Below are 18,823 nucleotides of genomic sequence, written 5' to 3'. Positions count from 1 at the left end.
ATACTATACCATGAAAAAAATAGTAGAGTGGGGATTGAATTTCAGTAAGATGAGATGATAATTCAGTATATGCCTCTTGCTTTATATATGAATGGCTAGGTATATTTTTATTCAAGGGAGGCAGTAACTTAGAGTCCCCGTGTTTGTTAAAGCCTGCACCCTGTTTGCTCAGGTGGCAACCTATAAAATAGAACTTTATTCTCAGAGTGGACAGAAACATTGAGCATACCAGATACAGACTTCGCAGAAAATTAAAATCATTCTAAAATTACAAAATAATCATTGGTGATTCTGCTTTCAGTTTGCTTTACAAAGGAAGTGACACTAACTTATCTCACAGACTGTAGTCCCTGTTCCCTCCAATAATGCATTATCCTGTTGCTCAGTTTAAATCACATTTAAACAGGATAGAATTCCCAAAGACAATGGAAATGTATAATTTTTCTGAAAATCCTCAAATGGAAAGGAGATATTCCAATTGTATTGGAGTATGGTTGTGCAGAATTTTAGTAAGAGTATGTTCCATTAGGCAAAAGCCTGCTGTACAGTCCGCATGTACATGCAGGCCCACCAAGCTAACTCACATTGAATCTACTCCATGAGTATGAGTTTAGCTCCAGCCTTTCTGTCTGTTGGCCAGTGGAGTATCATGGAGGATGTCAGGAAGGAGAAAGCTAATATTACAGTGGCAAGGTGAACCAAATTCTTAGAAAATTATTAATTTCACTGCTTATGGAAGAACGTGTTTTTTTTTTTCTCTGCTTTAATCATAAGTTATTGCCACATTTTATGACTTAACTCCTGTTGAGTCAATATTGCAAAACCTTTTCTGAAAAAGCTTTTCTTCTCTTAGAATTACAGACTTATTTTATTCCTGGGCATAGAGCGTCAGCAGTGGGCAAGAAATGTTTGGTGCATATGAGGGAATAAAGGAGAAGTCTGAAAGCCACTCAATACACCTTGGCAGTATTCAGCAAAGATGCAAAACAAAACTTGAAAATAACTTTGTTTCATACCAACTGTCTGTGAGTCAAACGTCATCTCCTGGCTTGAGAAGAAGGATGGAACAAAAATCATTACAAAATCCAGGATAATTATTATCTTATTCTGTTCTTCCATCATCATAGCTGGCACAGAGCCCATCTCCATAGTTCACAGTGTCCTTAGTCAGGTTCTCCACCCGGACTTCATAAGCTAGAACTATTTTATCATGTAAGTTGGAGGGTTTACTGGTTTTTAATGTCAGACACTGTCATAAAATTAAAGCTGCAGGAAAAACACAAATCTTCATATTTTGCAGCTGCTAAAAAGGACAAAGATTTATGTTCCTCAGTAATGTGAAGTGTGCTTTCATTCTGAGCTTTTTGTGAAGTGACAACCATTGAAGTGTTCTGGGATGTAATTTCAGTGCAATTATTCAGAAAGAAACACCAGCCATATAATTCTTGCAAGGGGTTACCAACCTGCATGGTAATCGAGAGATAGAAAAAAATGTTAAGAAATGATAGAGCCTTTATTTTCCATGCAGTTAGCCAAACGCAAACAAATGAACTTTCTAAAGAATGACAGTTTGTTCCCAGGTTGAGAATTTATACGGCTTATTTAGTGGTTTGGCTGTAAAGACAAAAATAAAGTGGTTTGTAAAGGAATTCAGTCATTGGCTGCTGCTCTTGTTATGAACATAGCTCCACTAAAAAAGGAATCAGAATTGGACTAATGGAAAAATATCATATAAAAGAAAATAAAAAGAGATTCAGTATTAGAACCAGAATTTCCTGATCCTCATTGCCAGTTCTTGTACATATTCACCAGTGGAAAATGAACATAGTGGAGCTCCAGCACAACGTTTTTTTCAGAACTGGCCTCATAATCTTTCTCAGTAAATGGAATTAGTAATACACTGTAGCTTTGTTTTTGGAGTGTTGTTCTGAAGGGTCTTAAGGATGAAGTATCTAGTGTAGTCTATCCACTTAACTAAATATGATGGTGAGCATCCTGCTCTAGTTGATCCTGCTTTGAGCAGTGGTGTTAGACTAGACAACCTCTGAAGGTTCCACCCAGCCTCATCCATTCTGTGATTCTCTGCAATGTTAGCCTTGTGGTTTTTGTTTTTTGTTTTTTTTTTTTTTAATTACAACTATATTGCCACTAGCAATATTTCTTCACATGAACACTACCTTCAGTCTTAAAACCTCGACATTTCTTGGAAACCGCAGTATGAAAATTGTAACTCTGGTTAAAAAAGATACACATCTCAATGAGATTTAGTGTATACCCATTTTGAAGATGGTGAAGAGATGCCCAAAAGCAGAAACTAACCTGTTGCAGGGAGTGGAACAGCACTCTGGAACTGATTTCTAGTTCTCTTTTTCACCAGCAGAACATATGCTTGCTTTCCCATACTTGTCTTCTCCACCTCTTGGATGCTATCAGGAAGCCTTGGTGTCATCCATTGTTTTCCACCCATGAAATTTATTTCCTTCTCCAATGCATGGATTTTTACTCCAGAATAAGCATTTTCACTATGGAAAGTAAATATAGTTTTAGCTCTTAAGCAGCAGCAGCAAGCTCCCACCTCAGAGCTTAGTTTTACGGCCTTTGAGGCATTGAGATACCTACCAGTTTCACTTATAAACATCTTGCAGAAATGACTTTGATTGTAATAGCTCCCACCTTTATTACTGAGTAATTTTTTAGGAGAATGGTATTAGTAGCACTAACAGTGCTTCTTACTGTTTACATATACAATCATTGCATTCATTCTGTAATCTAGAGTATTTCTTGTGTCGTGATACCAAAAGCACAAAACCTTTCCTACCTATTTAGCTTTCTGTAACGGATCGGTTATACATAATTACTAAATTCACGATGTGGCAAAAATACATGCACTAAGTGAAAAGAATTGATTTTATATCAGTTTATATTAGTGAATTAAATTCCATAAAAAAACTGACCTTGAGAAGCTGCTACTGCATATTCTGATTCCTAGAGGGGGATGCATGCTTCCTGAAGAATTTGAGCAAAGATTGTGTCAAAGAAGGAATTAATTTGTAAAGTTTTGCAATAATTCATGTCCATTTTCTTGTCATTCCTTTAGGACTCACCTAATATTGTATATTTTACTTGTTGCAGTTCATATTTTGTAGGTACTATTTGAAAAAATCTTTAGATGATATGATAGCTAGGGTTACAAAACAATCTAAACAAAGCAGTGTGTATTTCCCAATACATTTTTCCCAGAGAAGACTGGCAGATCTAAGAAAGTAAGTTCAGATCAATATCAGTTAGACTCTTTTAAAAGAGTAAAGATGTTCATACAAAAACTGTAGTCAAGGACTAAGGCCATGTATTTGGTTCCTGAGCTGTGTGAGTTATGAACGTATAATTCGTAGAATGTTTGGTAATAATACCAAAATACAAATCTGGTTGGGCTGTGAAATTCTCATTAGAATGAGTTACTCTTAACAAGTGAAAGTATTACATACAGAGCATGTGTCAGCGGTTTACGGGCAGGTTTGGCCCAGTTCCGTGACAAATGGGGCGGGGGACCCATGCCCTGGGAAAGGGAAAAGGGAAAAAGGGGGGAAAAGGGTAAGGAGGTGGGCCTAAGAACAAAACAGTGGCAGTGATCTGAGGAGAAACAAACTAATTTACTAAATAAGATATCGGAATGCAAAATAACACAAGATATAATACAATATAATTACAATTTAAGCTAATAAATCCAATAAAAATGAGAGAGAGTGTCCAGAATTAAAGTAGGGCTTACTCTAATACCGATGGTGAGACGGCTAGGGAGCGAGATGTTGCTGGGATGAAAGACGGGCAGAGAAGAGAGCATCTCGTGATCTGCAAACAGTTTTATCTTTCCCTCTGAACGGAAATGGTAACAGGGCAGCAAAGTCCCCTGGGAAATGTAGTTCTTCTGAGGACCAGGTACCCGGAACTATCCACTGAACTGGAGCATTAACTCTTTAACTCCCAGTACACTACATGATGTTACGATGTGAAATACCAATAACCAAAAATCATAAAACCATGGGATTCCACCCCTTATTCCACATCACTACATCAAGTTTAATATACATATTCAAACAAACAATAATTAACATGCATTACACATACAGAAAATGTATACCTATATATACATGGATTTACTGACTGCACTCCCCCAAAATCAAATTCCCTTGTGGCACACACTGAACATCCCCATTCTTCTGCATCACCCACCAAGTGGACCCAGGTCCCTGAGTAAAAACAGTTCCACGGGGAGGTTTGCCCTTCCCAGAAGCTAGAAAGACCCTTTTCCCCGCATGCTCTTCACATGTACTACAGGGACCGTATCTCCCTCTACATTATGTAGAGAGCTGGATTGAGCAGGACCGTCACAATTGATAGATTGAGTGTTGATAGCTCGAGACTGATGGTCTAGTGTTGACCAACAAGATGGCTTCTGCCAAAGGCTTCTCCCAGTGCTTAAATGTTCTGCCACCCATTGCTTTCAACATAGTTTTTAGCAATCCATTGTATCGTTCAGTTTTACCAGAAGCTGGTGCATGATAGGGGATATGATAAATCCACTCAATGCCATGATCTTTGGCACAAGAATTTACAAGAGAATTTTTGAAATGAGTCCCATTATCTGACTCAATTCTTTCTGGAGTGCCATGTTGCCACAGGACTTGTTTCTCGAGACCTAATATGGTGTTTTGGGCACTAGCATGGGGTACTGGAAATGTTTCAAGCTGCCTAGTGGTTGCCTCCACCATGGTAAGCACGTAATGCTTACCATCACGACTTCGTGGCAAGGTAATATAATCAACCTGCCACGCCTCCCCATATTTATACTTTTGCCATCACCCCTCCCCCCACAGAGGTTTCATCCTCTTGGCTTGTTTAATTGTGGTGCATGTTTCACAATCATGAATAACCTGTGCAATAGTGTCCATAGTTAAGTCCACCCCTCGGTCTCTCGCCCACTTATATGTTGCATCTCTTCCTTGACGGCCTGAGGTCTCATAGGCCCATCGAGCTAGAAATAGTTCACTCTTGTGTTGCCAGTCCAAGTCTATTTGAGCTGCCTTAATTTTGAAGGCTTGATCTACCTGATGGTTATTTTGTTGTTCTTCAGTAGCCTGACTCTTGGGCACATGAGCATCTACATGACACACTTTTACAACCATGTTCTTAACTTGGGCAGCAATGTCTTTCCACAGTTCAGCAGCCCAAATAGGTTTACCCCTTCATTGTCAGTTATTTTGTTCCCAGTGCTGTAACAACCCCCATAAAGCATTTGCCACCATCCATGAGTCAGTATAAAGATAAAGCATTGGCCACCTCTCCCGTTCAGCAACATCTAAGGCCAGCTGGACAGCCTTTACCTCTGCAAATTGGCTGGATTCTCCTTTTCCTTCGGTGGCCTCTGCAATTTGTGTAGGGCTCCACACAGCAGATTTCCATCTGCGGTGCTTCCCCACAATACAATATGATCTATCTGTGAACAGGGCCTATTTCTTTTCATTTTCTGGTAATTCACTTTATGGTGGGGCCTCTTCAGCACATGATACCTCTTCTGCTGGTGATGTTCCAAACTTTTTGCCTTCAGGCCAGTCCATAATCACTTCTAAGATTCCTGGATGATTGAGGTTCCCCATCCAAGCTCATTGCGTAATCAACACAACCCACTTACTCCAAGTGGCATCTATAGCATGATGAGTGGAGGGAACCTTTCCCTTAAACATCCAGTTGAGCACCAGGAGTCGAGGTGCTAGAAGAAGCTATGTTTCAGTTCTGATTACTTCAGAAGCAGCTCGAACCCCCTCATATGCAGCTAAGATCTCCTTCTCAGTTGGAGTGTAGCACTCTTTGGACCCTCTGTACGCTCGACTCCAGAATCCCAGGGGTCAGCCTCGGGTCTCTCCTGAGGCTCTTTGCCACAAACTCCAAGTGGGACCTTTCTCTCCAGCAGCAGTGTAGAAGATGTTCTTTACATCCTGTCCCATCCATACTGGCCCCAGGGCCACAGCACGGGCTATCTCCTGTTTAATTTGCTCAAAACCTTGTTGCTGCTCAGGGCCCCACGTAAAATTATACTTCTTCCATGTCACCTGATAAAGGAGGCTGACAATGAGGCTATAGTTTGGAACATGCATTCTCCAAAAGTCCACTACACCCAGAAAAGATTGTGTCTCTTTCTTATTAGTGGGCGGAGACACGGCAGTGATTTTGTTGACCACATCCATTGGGATGTGACGATGTCCATCTTGCCACTTTATACCTAGGAACTGAATTTCCTGTGCAGGACCTTTCACTTTGTCCCGCTTAATAGTAAAACCAGCTCTCAGGAGGATCTGCATTATTTGCTCTCCTTTCTTGAAAACTTCCTTTGCTGTAATGTACTGTAAGTGCTCAGGAGCACTGCCCTGTTCCAGTGCAGTTTGAATCAACCCATGGCAAATGGTTGGGCTATGTTTCCACCCCTGGAGAAAACGGTTCCAGGTATACTGAACGCCCCTCCAGGTGAAAGCAGACTCTGGCCTACATTCTGTGGCCAAAGGTATGGAGAAAAAAGCATTAGCAATGGCAGTGGTGGCATACCACTTGGCTGCTTTTGACTCCAGTTCATACTGGAGTTCTAGCATGTCTGGCACAGCAGCACTCAGTGGGGGTGTGACTTCATTCAGGCCATGGTAGTACCGTCAGCCTCCGTTCTGCACTGGCTTTACGCACTGGCCATATGGGGCTGTTAAAAGGTGAATGAGTTTTGCTGATCACTCCCTGGCTCTCTAGTTGATGAATCAACTTATGAATGGGGAGCAAGGAATCCCTGTTGGTGCAGTACTGCTGTCTGTGCACTGTTTTTGTGGTAGTCGGTACCTGTTGCTCTTTTACTTGTAGCAACCTCACAACAGACAGATCTTCTGTCAGGCCAGGCAAAACAGACATCTGCTTAATGTTGTCTGTGTCTATGGCAGCTGTTCCGAAGGCCCATCGATACCCTTTGGGATCCTTGAAATGCCCCCTTCTGAGGTAATCAGTACTAAGTATAAATGGAGCCCCTGGGCCAGTTACAATAGGATGTTTTTGCCAGTCTTTACCAGTGAGGCTTACTTCGGCCTCCAACACAGTCAACTCTTGGGAACCCCCAGTCACCCCAAAAATATAAATTGATTTTGTCCCTTCGTGACTCGAGAGCATTAGAGCGCACTGTGCACCAGTGTCCACCAGTGCCTCGTATTTCCATGGTTCTGATATGCCAGGCCATCAAATCCACACAGTCCAATACACTCTTTTGTCCCTTTCCCCCCCCGGCTGGGGGCAGGGCCCCTCTATTTGTTACCTCCACTGTTCTTCTGATCAAGGTCCTTACGGCTTTTGCCACATCCCGCAGCAACTGGAGCAGAGGATTTTGCCTTGGTAGCTGATCTGTCTTGTAGTTCTTTTACCCATTCTTGTAGTGCAGAAGTGGGTTTTTTGTGCCACTTCTTCATGTCTTCTCCATGGTCACATAGGTAACGCCACAAGGCAATACGCAACATAGTCTTACTGTCGTCACTTGCTCGAGCAGGAGGATGTCTTTTTCTAATAGCTGAGATGTTGGATGATGCAGGTTGGGAGGAAAACAAAGTGCTCAGTCCCTCCGGTAGGCTGTCTCAATAATCCTGATTGTCATCAGTTTTGTCATCATGAGGCACAGTAGTCAGTTCCTCCATTATATCTTCTTGATTACTCTCAATTTTATCCAGTCTTTCAGTTACCTTTACAATGGCTGAAGCATAAACTTTCAGAGGTGTTAAATATAGCTCAAAGTCATGGAGCCTAGAAATCAGTTCACCCATAGGACATCTTCTTTCCCCTTTGCCATACATGGCTGCTAATGCACCGGCGTACTTTTCTGGTGCAGTTCTTGTGAATATACACCACATCTCTGGTGTACACCTGACTCTCTCAGGATCATGCTCTTGGTTTGGATCATCAGGAAAAAACATGGGGTCATGTAACATTTCCACCAAAGCGCATTCTCTCAAATATTGGATGTCTTTTTCCATAGAAGTCTATTTCTTTATCTCAGGCATCTGATCATTTTTGAAGGGGTATTTTTCCTTTACAGCTAATAGCATCCACTTCCAAAGGGTGAAGGACTCATCCTGCCATCTACTGATACCTCTGTCAGTGGCTGAGTCTCTGGCAATACTTCCCAGCTGGCGGGCTTCTTTACTGTCTAGCAGTGCACTGTTGGCCCCATTGTCCCAGCATCGAAGTAACCTGATGACAGTGCATTCATTTGGGCAGTGTGAAAAGTCCTTTCTCAAAACTCAAATTTCAGTCATTTTCAGAGGTTGAGTAGTAAGGGTTACGATGTCTCTCTCACCTCCTACTCTTTCAGTTGTTGTTGCCCTACTGGACATTGGTGACCGGGATCTTGTTGAGGGCTCCTCCCCTGGACTTAGGGGTGGCTCCCTTAGACCTTCTTCTGTTCTGAAGGAAGCAACATCTGTTTCACCTTCTGTCCTCTTACAGGGCAACTGATATCAATTGTGATGCTTTCTGTGATTGATCAAGTTGATCATTTTCCATGCTCTTTCTCTCAAGCTCGGTTTGGACCATCTTTTCTGTTAGGAGGATGTCATGTTCAGTTCAGATGGCATGAAAGTTGGATTGGAGGGTGTCTCACTCGTTTGGAGGGCGTCCTGTTCAGTTTGGAGGGTGTCTCATTCGGATTGGAGACTGTCTTGTTTGGATTGAAGACTGTCTAGTTTGGATTGGAGGGAGTCTTGCTGAGATTGAAGGTTGTCTCGTTCTGTTTGAAGACTGTTAAGCTTGGTTTGGAAAGTGTCCCACTCATTTTGAAGGGTATCTCGCTCATTTCGGAGGGTGTCCCGCTCAGATTGGAGGGTATCTTGCTCGGATTGGAAGGCATCTTGCTCGGATTGGAGATTCTCTCAGCTCGGAGATCTTCCTTTTCAGCTTGGAGACTTTCTTTCTCAGCTTGGAGACACTCTTGCTCAGTCTGGAGATTCTGTTTCTCAACAAGAAGACTCTCTTTCTGGACCTGGAGATTCTCCCTCTCCACTTGGAAACTCTCAGTTTGGAAACTCTCTCTTTTGTCTTGGGGACCCTCTGTTTTGGTTTGGAGACTCTCTTGCTCAATTTCAAAAACTCTCTCCCTCTCTGGGATAGTACTGAATAAGGCCCGATAAGCATGAGCCAGGCCCCAAATAATTTGTGCCTCCTCAGATTTGGCTGAGCTGCCACATCCCTATCTCAAACATCTGCTTAGGCTCCCAGGATCTTCCAGGTGTTCAGGATTAAAGTTCCATGACACCAGAGATGCCCATCTCTTTAAAGTCTCTCCCAAGTCTCTCCACACTCCCTGCCACTCAGTATCCTCTGGCTTTGGAGAAAGCTTCCTCAAAATATGATAAATCCAGATACTGAGTGGTATGAGTAAAATGATGAGTAGTACATTCAGGGAGATTGACAACATGATCAGATGAGCATTCAAAAAATGCATCAAGGATTCAAGGGGAAGACTGAGAGATGCTTTAAAAATCACAAGTTCTGTAACATTAGTCATTTTTTTTTCTCTTTACAAAAGCAAGCTAGCAGCAGCCAAAAAAGTTTACAAAATATCCCAGAATATTGGCAGTCTGCCTGGAGTTTTCAAGGTCATGTTTACAGTTACAGCTCCTGCAGTATTGATAATGAAGCTCTCTGAGAGCAGAGAAAGATTTGTTCTAAAAGCTAAAAAGCAAACTGTGCCCGCATTCTCCACCAAGAATGTCAACAGTTTACAGGCAGGTTCGGCCTGGTTCCGTGACAAATGGGGCGGGGGACCCACGGACCCACGCCCCGGGAAAGGGAAAAGGGAAAAAGGGGGAAAAGGGTAGGGAGATGGGTGTAAGAACAAAACAGTGGCAATGATCTGAGGAGAAACAAACTAATTTACTAAATAAGATATCAGAATGCAAAATAACACAAGATATAATACAATATAATTACAATTTAAGCTAATAAATCCAATAAAAATGAGAGAGAGTGTCCAGAATTAAAGTAGGGCTTACTCTAATACCGATGGTGAGATGGCTAGGGAGCGAGATGCTGCCGGGACGAGAGACAGGCAGAGAAGAGAGCATCTCGTGATCTGCAAACAGTTTTATCTTTCCCTCTGAACGGAAATGGTAACAGGGCAGCAAAGTCCCCTGGGAAATGTAGTTCTTCTGAGGACCAGGTACCCGGAACTATCCACTGAACTGGAGCATTAACTCTTTAACTCCCAGTACACTACATGATGTTACGATGTGAAATACCAATAACCAAAAATCATAAAACCATGACAAGCATGTAAAGAAAATTTAGTATCCATGATCTATTGCATGTGTGAAAAGCCATCACATGGAGAAATAGAATCAAGAGTGATTTATGAAAAACAAGTGGCCTTAATATAATTTTCCTCAATAGGAGATTCATGTCTGTGGCACATAAAAGATCTTAAGATTGCTTTTTCTTGCATCTGACAATTTACAAATGCTCATGAATAAATAATTGACATGTAATAGACCTTTAATACTATGCTCAAAGAAAACGTACATGTTCATTAAGTCTCACAAACAATCTGCTGAAATTGTGATTCTGTAGAATGAATCACAGTGTTTATTTATGTTTTTGAATGTTGTAAGTTATTTGAACCCTAGAAGGTGATTTGAGATTGAGAACTAAAATGAAAAGGAGCAAGCTTAGGTTAATAACTAAACATTCATCCTACGAATAAATGTTCATACTTTGCATAGCAGCCTATATTTATACTGAATACTTGTTTATTTGGAGGTTCTCTGTTTGTGTATCCTACTGCATGCACATAATTGTGAAACTATTCTAGGCATACTCAGGGATAAAGTAAGCTGTTTTGCTCAAATCAGAGGTTTTGAAAACTGGAAAAGAGACAGTGGCCTTTTCATTTCAGATGCTTCTGTGCATGCAGAAGTATTTTCAAGTACCAATTCCACCCTTTAAAGAATGAGTTTTGTTTGAGCAATTAAAGAATTGGGCAATTAAGATAGAGTTGGGAACTGAAGTAGTAGAGTAGCTTTTGAAATGCAGTCCCCACCAACAACTTGCAGACCCAGTGTGCTTTTGCATCATTAGAGGAGGACTGTACCAGAAATCTCTATTAAAAAAAAAACCAAAACCTGCCCTGTTTAGTTTTCGTATCAAAGACAAAAAAAAGGCTTTTGGAAGTGAGCAATTATTACTGTGCTTACTTAATCTTCCAGTATCGGGGTGTTGTTTATCTCTTGTCTTTATAGGATGATGCAACATTCCAACTGCACTTACATCTTCTGTAGGACTTTAATATACCCAGAGAATGGGGTCAATGGATGTGTGTTCAGATCTGTATGCCAGTGGCTCTCAATCTGTGATTCTTAATACCTGTCCTAAGTACCTCACAATATAGCACATAAAAGATAAGTGAGACTTGCATCTGCATGCTATTTCATTGGCAGTAGATGTCTGAAACAGTTCAGGAACAGAGCAGAGGTGGCTGTTGAACTAAATATGTTCTTAGTGTATTTCATTCTGTAGCGTTTAACTGTGAAGAACAAATCTGTGTTACTAGTAGTTTTGTGTACCACTCAGCATGCTTCAGAAAAGACAGCCATGTAAATGAGAAGTAGGATAGTAAGTGTTTACAAGTAGGTGGGGCTTTGAAAGAATAGTAAAAATCAGTTTGAATAAATGTGAGGAAAAAAAAGAAAAAACAAAAACGGAGAAGCAGTATACTGAAAAGCTCCCAGTAATCCAGTGGGCTCCTGTGACTCACTTGGCATATTTCTAAAATGTTTGTTTACATCTAAGGGTTTCTAAATATCTGAATTACCCATCCATACTGTCTATAACTAATTTACTCTTTTAAGATCCTAGTGCTATTTGCACTGTCTTGGAAGACCAGCTTGAGTCTGTACTATAAACCTGTTCTTCATCCACATAGACAGTTCACAAGCTGACTGTCCTGTGTTCTCTGAGCAGCACTTGGGACAAAACTCAAGTCAGGAGGAAGGTAAGGGTCCAGGAGACTCTTGATCTGCTGGCTGATTCCTAGGGTTTCTGTGTACTTGAGCTGTTTTGTTCCCTGCTGGTGTCAGCACCAAGATTCTAGTATTGGCAGCCTTGTTAGAGATGTAGCCGTCCTTTTCACCGGCACTCTGAGGGGCCCACCATTTTCAAATGGCGGAAAAAGAGTGAGGCAGAGATCTGACTGCTCTGGCTCAAGGCTGGCTGCACAGTGCCCCTTTCAGTAGTTTGCACTGGATTTGGAAGTCTGGTGCCAGCATTAAGTGTCAAACCATATATTCAACATTGTTTCGGGATTAAATGAAAAGAGCAGTTTAAAACACGGCTGTGTTATTCTTCAACAATTTTTCCATTTACATTGTATAAAATATGCCTCTAAGTAGGACACACAGCCAGGAAGATGCAGGCATATGACCGTAAAAGGCATCACTGAAAATACAACATGAAAAGAGGCAAGTAACAATAATGATGGAAGGTGTGGATCCAAGTTTCAATAAAAATGACTTTTATATCAAGTGAAAAGGTCAGGCTTTATGTAAGCAAGGATTTAAGAGCCTGTGCTGTGTTACTACCTAAAGTAAAACAGACAGTTACAGCATTTTTTTCAACCTGGCATTTCTCTGTGCTTAAATGTCAGCATAAGGTTTTTATTTCAGGGATTATAGAAGCAATGCTGTGGATTAAACACAAAATGAACATTATTAACAACTGAAACATGATTGGGCAACTATGATTGGATAATTAAAATTGATTGTTATGGGATGTAAAACAAAATGGACTGATGTTAATTACAGGGACTAATGGTTGTTTTCCAGTGGCCTAAATTACCATGCTTAAAATTATTTCAGCTGTTCGTAAAATGTACTAGCTTAATGCAACTTACCATGAAGTCCACTATACCAAGGGAAAGCATGAAGACTCCTGATGCTTTGTTTCCATGCAAATATCAAATACTTCTAAAAGAAACGTCATTGATGTTTAAGATTTATGACCTTCACACCTTTTTTTTCCTGATGTTTTTTATGAGATTGCTTTTGTCCAAGTAAAGCATGTGGATCTGACGTTTTGGATGCTTTGGTATAAAAAGTCATCTTTGTCTACATGCAGCTAGCAAAACTTGAATTTCAGTCAGAGTTTTCATTGATGTGAAAGTCATATTGCTTCACTTGCAGGCAGCTCTGAAGTGACCCCTCCATTACCTCACCTTTGTACCTTCCACCTTAGCCCTTGGGCAGCTGGAACTTTTATTACGTTGGAGAAGTACGCTGTTCTAAATGGTGAGAATTATTGTGTTGTCTCCATTGTTCCAAGGTGAAATCATGACCTGTATAATAAAGCACATAAAACTTGAAAGTTACAGTACACACCGTGGGTCCGTTCTGAGACGGAGTGCAAAGGAAAAATGTCACGGTCACTGAACACAGGTAGGAGACCGTGAATCAAGAACACTTACTGAAAAAAAACAGATGTAGTGTAATGCATTGATATATGCTGTAACCAGAAGTCCTCCATTTCCATTGCAGATTTTTTTATAACCAGACAACAGGAACATACAGAAGAAAAGTGCTAAATAGATTTTACTTCAGTACAGTATGTATTTTTTATACTGTGAAAGCTTTTCTTCCCCAAGTTCTGCTTAGTAGCTATTTCTTATTATTTAACCAAGGAATATACTACCTTGAGAGAGGAATCAGGCCAGCTGAAACATTCATGTTCAGTGTAATTGGACATATTTGTTACTACTGTGGAGGTAAGGGAGAGGCATTCTTATGTTCTTAGCTGTTAAAGCTGAACACTACCCATAGTCTGAAATGTAATATTCTGTACTAATCTGTGCTTGTGAAACCATCTGTTCACTTTCATGCAATGAACATCTCTGTCTTTGCAAAATGGATTTCTTCAGTTCGTTTCTTGACACATTTCGTTTGGCCCTCAGGGATGCACATATCACCTGTTAGAAGTGCACTCATCAGTAGGCAACACAGTACCGTCCTTGCAGTCTGTAAGGAGCAGAACAAGTAAGTTAATGAATGAATGGGTTAATGAATGAATACATTAATAAATTTACCTTTAACCTCTGGAGATTGCGGTGTAAGTTTTAATTCTGTAAACAAGTGCATAAAGGCCTCGCAGTCTACAACCTCAGGGTCACTTCCTTGTACTTAAAAAACAAAAGAAAAATCCAAAACACAGTTCACCATGACTGAGAATCTGCTAGGAGTTACAGCCTGGGATGAAGATAGGGGTAGATCAGGTCAGTGCTATACTTCACTAAGTTTGTATATTCACCGTGAAGAAATTAGAAAATAAGGGAAATCATGCTGCTAATTAAAGAGGGAATGCAGTTCCTTCAGAAAGGTGTTATGTAGCTTTTATGAGTTTAGTATGTTTTCCTTATGAAGCTGTAATTAAAGGTATTTTTGCTACAGGATGTGGCATTCTGGAGGGCTGTGATACAGCAGTGTTGATTCTGTTACTGGTTTGGCCTCTGGAAAGTCCAGAGAGATCTGAACATTTGGCTTTCTGTAGATACTCTCCACCAGGAGGCTGTGTGGTTTCTACTGATGGTAGGGATTATCATCACCTATTTAAAGATTTGTAAAATATGTTAAACTCTAGTTTACTTGGGATTTAGTATCTACAAAATATATCTATGAAGTGCTACCAAGTTTAGAGCTAGAAGAGATATCCCTGCATGCCTGCATGTTTCTGTACTAAAGAAGATATAATGCTTTAGGTCAGAAGTGCTAAAAGAGAAATTATTTTGTGCTCAGGAAAATGAAAATTGAAGGATAAATATTGCTTCATTTATATTACAGTCAGCTTTTTATCTCCAATAATTGTATTATTTTCCCTCTATTCTAGATTACCAGAATAATATGGTTTAATTCCCTTAGCAAACTTGTGTGCCATTTCAGCTGTCCGTGGTATTGGTAGCCTTTAGCATTGCAATTAGAAAGCTCTTCTATCAGATTTAAACATTTCTGAGCATGTCGGAGAAATGTTCTTAATCAAAAATTCACACATCATGGAAAATTGAGTATTTTGATTGGAGGAGCACTTTTTCATAGTTGCATTGTTTACTGAGTAGCTCTAGAATCTCTTAAGCAGTACAAGTTTAAATGTACAGCATGTTCTGGGAAAAAGACAAAGAAACAGCCACTAACATGACGTCTTACAGGACCTCTTGAAGAAAGAAAACATTGAAACAGAAGACAGTTATTTGCCCAGTAGTTTTCTCTGCTGCTGTTGTTAATTACTGAGAGCATTTGTGACCGAAGAACATTTTTTCCTCTGTAACCAGGTTCTTTTTGTTACACTCTTACCACAATCATAAAGCTTTGAAAAGAGACTTCAGACACATACTCAGCCAAAATGGGCTATTTCAGTGGCAAAGAATAAAGAAACTGTTCTAGAGATAAGGTCACAGCTTTCTTCAGCATTACCATACTGACATTGCATGCATGAGCATTCTGAGATTTTTTTCTCCCACCGAACCCCATCACTTGTGTTCACCTAGAGAAAGCTGTTTAGGGTTAGCATCCAGTGGTAGAAGTTCCGAAAATCAAAGGGAATATTAGAATGCATGTTTTATCCAGCCCTTTACTGCCCAGTGCCAACTTCTGCTGTGTCTTTCTTCATTGTGTCTTTCCATCTAATTCACTCCACAAATCTTTCGCACTTTTCTTCATTACTATATTCCCTTTACTACTTTTAAAACTGTATTTTGCTTCCTTTGCTTCTGGTCATTGCAGTCTGTCTGCCATGAACATTTTTTCTCTACACCAATATCTTCCGCCAAAACTATGAGGAAGAGAACTCTTGCTATTGCATTGCTCATTGAAATTCTGTGTATAATTGAGGACTGTCAGAAATTTTTTATCACATTTCCATTGCCCCTCCAAAAAAGTTAGTAACAAACTGAAATTATTTGCATACTGGCTTAGATTTCAGAAAATCTTCTACTGGAAAAATTCAAAACAAAATGCTTTCTGTTGATATTTATTTAGTTTTCTTAGTTTTTCTTTATTTACTTTTGCCTTCTGAAGATCTTCTCATGCTGGTTTTCATTCAAACGGAGTTTCTGACATTCTGAAGTGAAAATTTACCAAAGCTGGCTGTTAATAGGCTCCATATTTATGGAATTCTTTGGAAAGATTTTGTAGTGATATTAATCCTTAGTTTCAAAAAAAAAATCAAATTTTGACCTGCCCCTTCTTCCACTCTATTATTACTTCATTATTTACATTTTTAGTTCATAAGAGCAGAAACTATTCTTTGCACAGTACCTAACATGGTGGGATACTGTCTTTGTTCTCAGGATTATGGTGATAAATAAGATCTGAATAATGGTTATTTGATACAGGAATACCTTGGGTGAGAGTCTTTGTTCTGGTTTAGGCAGGAGATATGATCAGTTCTGTCATTAGCCTTTCTGAATTCTGGGATATGAACAGTCCAGTGCTCATGGCATTACTGTAGCTGTAGTAAAAATGACCTTTCACAATCAGTCACAGTCAATTACATAAGAATCTATCACTAGTCCATGATATCTCTTACTGATGAAAGCAGTCACAAGAGCAGAGTAAAACTTGGTGGTAGGGCAGAGTCTTTGTAGTACTAAGGTATAGAAATCAGGAAAAAAAAGGGGAAGGTTTATTTCTAAGCATGACTGACTTCAGGAAAAAACAATTTTCATAATTTTTTTTTTTAGCAATTACAACCATACATTTTCTCTTAGAACTAGATTTCATTTATATATAGAACAACTGCATCATTTTTAAAAAGTGCCTATGAAGTGATCAAGATCTACAAGGCAGATTGTATTTTGAGAGAATTCATTTACTGAGCCAGTCTTGAATCAAACTCCATTCCTAGGACTGAAACAGATGTCTTTGAACTCTTCGAATTACTTTTTGCCTATAACATCGCTGAGTAACTTCTTTGCAAACATACTTTTGCCATATTCAGTTGTATGTTATCTATACCATTTTGTATATGCACCTATAAAAGAAATCGCTTATTGCCCTCAATTAAAGCTGTTCCTCTGTAACAGCATGAGAGCTAGGTGCCCGATTATTTCATGGTATTTTTATTGTTTTTATGATCTTTACTGAAATGGAGCCAAACAAAAGAATACCCTTGTAACTGAGAAACCCACCTAGTGTCCGGGTAGATCCGGACCGTTATGGATGTTCAGTGCAAAAATATTCTACTTTTTTTCCAAGTATTTGAAGAAATACAAATTCATAAGAAATTGAGGGAGTTAGCAATTTCCGAGTTAGCAATTTCCAAGTTAGCAATCCCAAAGTTATTAATTTTGTATATAAGTAATTTTTCTTACTCTGTCTGATAAATTGCCCACCAAAGCCAATCTAAATTATTTCTTCGCAGCAGAGTGCAGTCAACTGTATGTAGAGTCTTTTTTAGTAAAACATTGGATTTTGTTCTGTTAGAGGTAGGTGAATCAGCTCAATAGGTATTGTCAGGCTGTGCCAGTAGCAAAGCTGACTGTCTGCTCTCAATGGGTGGGCACAGATGCCATAAACACACACAGCCACAGTGTCAGCACAAATGTAAGTTTGCTAATGGTAGAAATTTGTGTGTGTGTTTGTATAAAATGTGGATCATTCTGGTAGCTGAGGTGGCCAGCATATCCAGGAGCTGGCTGCAGACCCACTGATCTCCCAGTTGCTGGGGAGCTGTGTATGAGCCCAGAGGTCTACAGTCTCGTGCAGAGCACTGACCGTGCCGACCGCCTAACCTAGCTGGAAGTTAGCATCCAAGTTTATGCAGAACAGAACACATCCAGAGAACAGGAATAGGACTTCATGAGGGTATAGGGTAGACTAAGGTAACCAGGCGCACATCCCAGTCAGACAAGCTTACTGAACAGTGTACACTTGACTGGCCCCTTTGTTCCATTCTTCTCCTTGTTTTCCCTGTGTTTACCCCAGTCCACTTCTATCCCTTTCCCTGCTGTTTCTCTTTCCACTAAATATGTCATAATAAGCCTGCCACATTCCCCAGATTCTTTCCCTCCTGCATCCCATTGTGACTGCTCTCCCTCCTTCTCTCTGCTAGGTGTACAGGGAAGGGGATTTGTTTGATTGACTCCTCCTGGTGGGTTCTGCACAGGGGACAATGGGCCGATTGTTTTCTTCAGTAGACTTAGGCGTAGCTGCTGCCCTGTGCCCCATTTTCACTGATTAGGTTGCCAGGGTTCCTCCCCCCACCCGTCATTTTTCATCTGTTCCTGTCCCAGCTTTTGTGTATATGGTGATTAGCCTTTATTCACACAATAGCACAGTCTAAAGCTGCACTGCATGCTAAATTGCTAAAAAAAAAGTATGATCTTATTGAAACAGATAACGGAAAGACTGTACAGCAACATGTTATTTTACCATAGCTACTATTGCTCTCAATGTTTAAATGTGAGCTCTCAATGTTTAATTAACTTAGAGTGTCTATGTCTGAGTCAGTTAGTATACAGTGATTTTTTTTTGCTCCTTATGTTTTATGAATTAAGTCGTGATACTCCCAGTAATATGCTTATCCTGGAATTACTTTTTTCTCTTGCAGATAATCGAGAGATCTGACGTTCATGAATGAGAGGAACAAATTTTTCTTTGCACACATGAATCCTTTTGGTAGGAAACTAGACTTCATATTTCATGACTGTGCTATTTACAGATACTATTTTTATTAATATTTTATTTATAAATAAAGTATCATAGTAGGATAATTATTG

At 40.0% G+C, this 18,823-nt stretch overlaps 1 protein-coding gene across 28 annotated transcripts in view; it reads left to right on the top strand.

Annotated features, from left to right (window-relative positions):
• The window catches only part of PRLR (prolactin receptor), a 203,920-nt gene that overhangs the window by 150,890 nt on the left and 34,207 nt on the right, over positions 1-18,823 (top strand). For 20 of the 28 annotated variants that reach the window (XM_021379337.1, XM_021379338.1, XM_021379340.1 and 17 more), the window contains one exon: positions 18,655-18,722. The gene's annotated coding sequence lies outside the window, so the exon portion shown is untranslated. Of the gene's footprint in view, positions 1-13,244; positions 13,350-13,757; positions 14,091-17,534; positions 18,196-18,654; positions 18,723-18,823 lie in introns of those variants that run through there. The other 8 variants (XM_021379324.1, XM_021379323.1, XM_021379321.1 and 5 more) reach the window with 4 other exon arrangements.

This window comes from Numida meleagris, chromosome Z, assembly GCF_002078875.1.
Source record: "Numida meleagris isolate 19003 breed g44 Domestic line chromosome Z, NumMel1.0, whole genome shotgun sequence".
Taxonomy (NCBI): domain Eukaryota; kingdom Metazoa; phylum Chordata; class Aves; order Galliformes; family Numididae; genus Numida; species Numida meleagris.
This window is presented reverse-complemented; position numbering and strand designations above follow the sequence as displayed.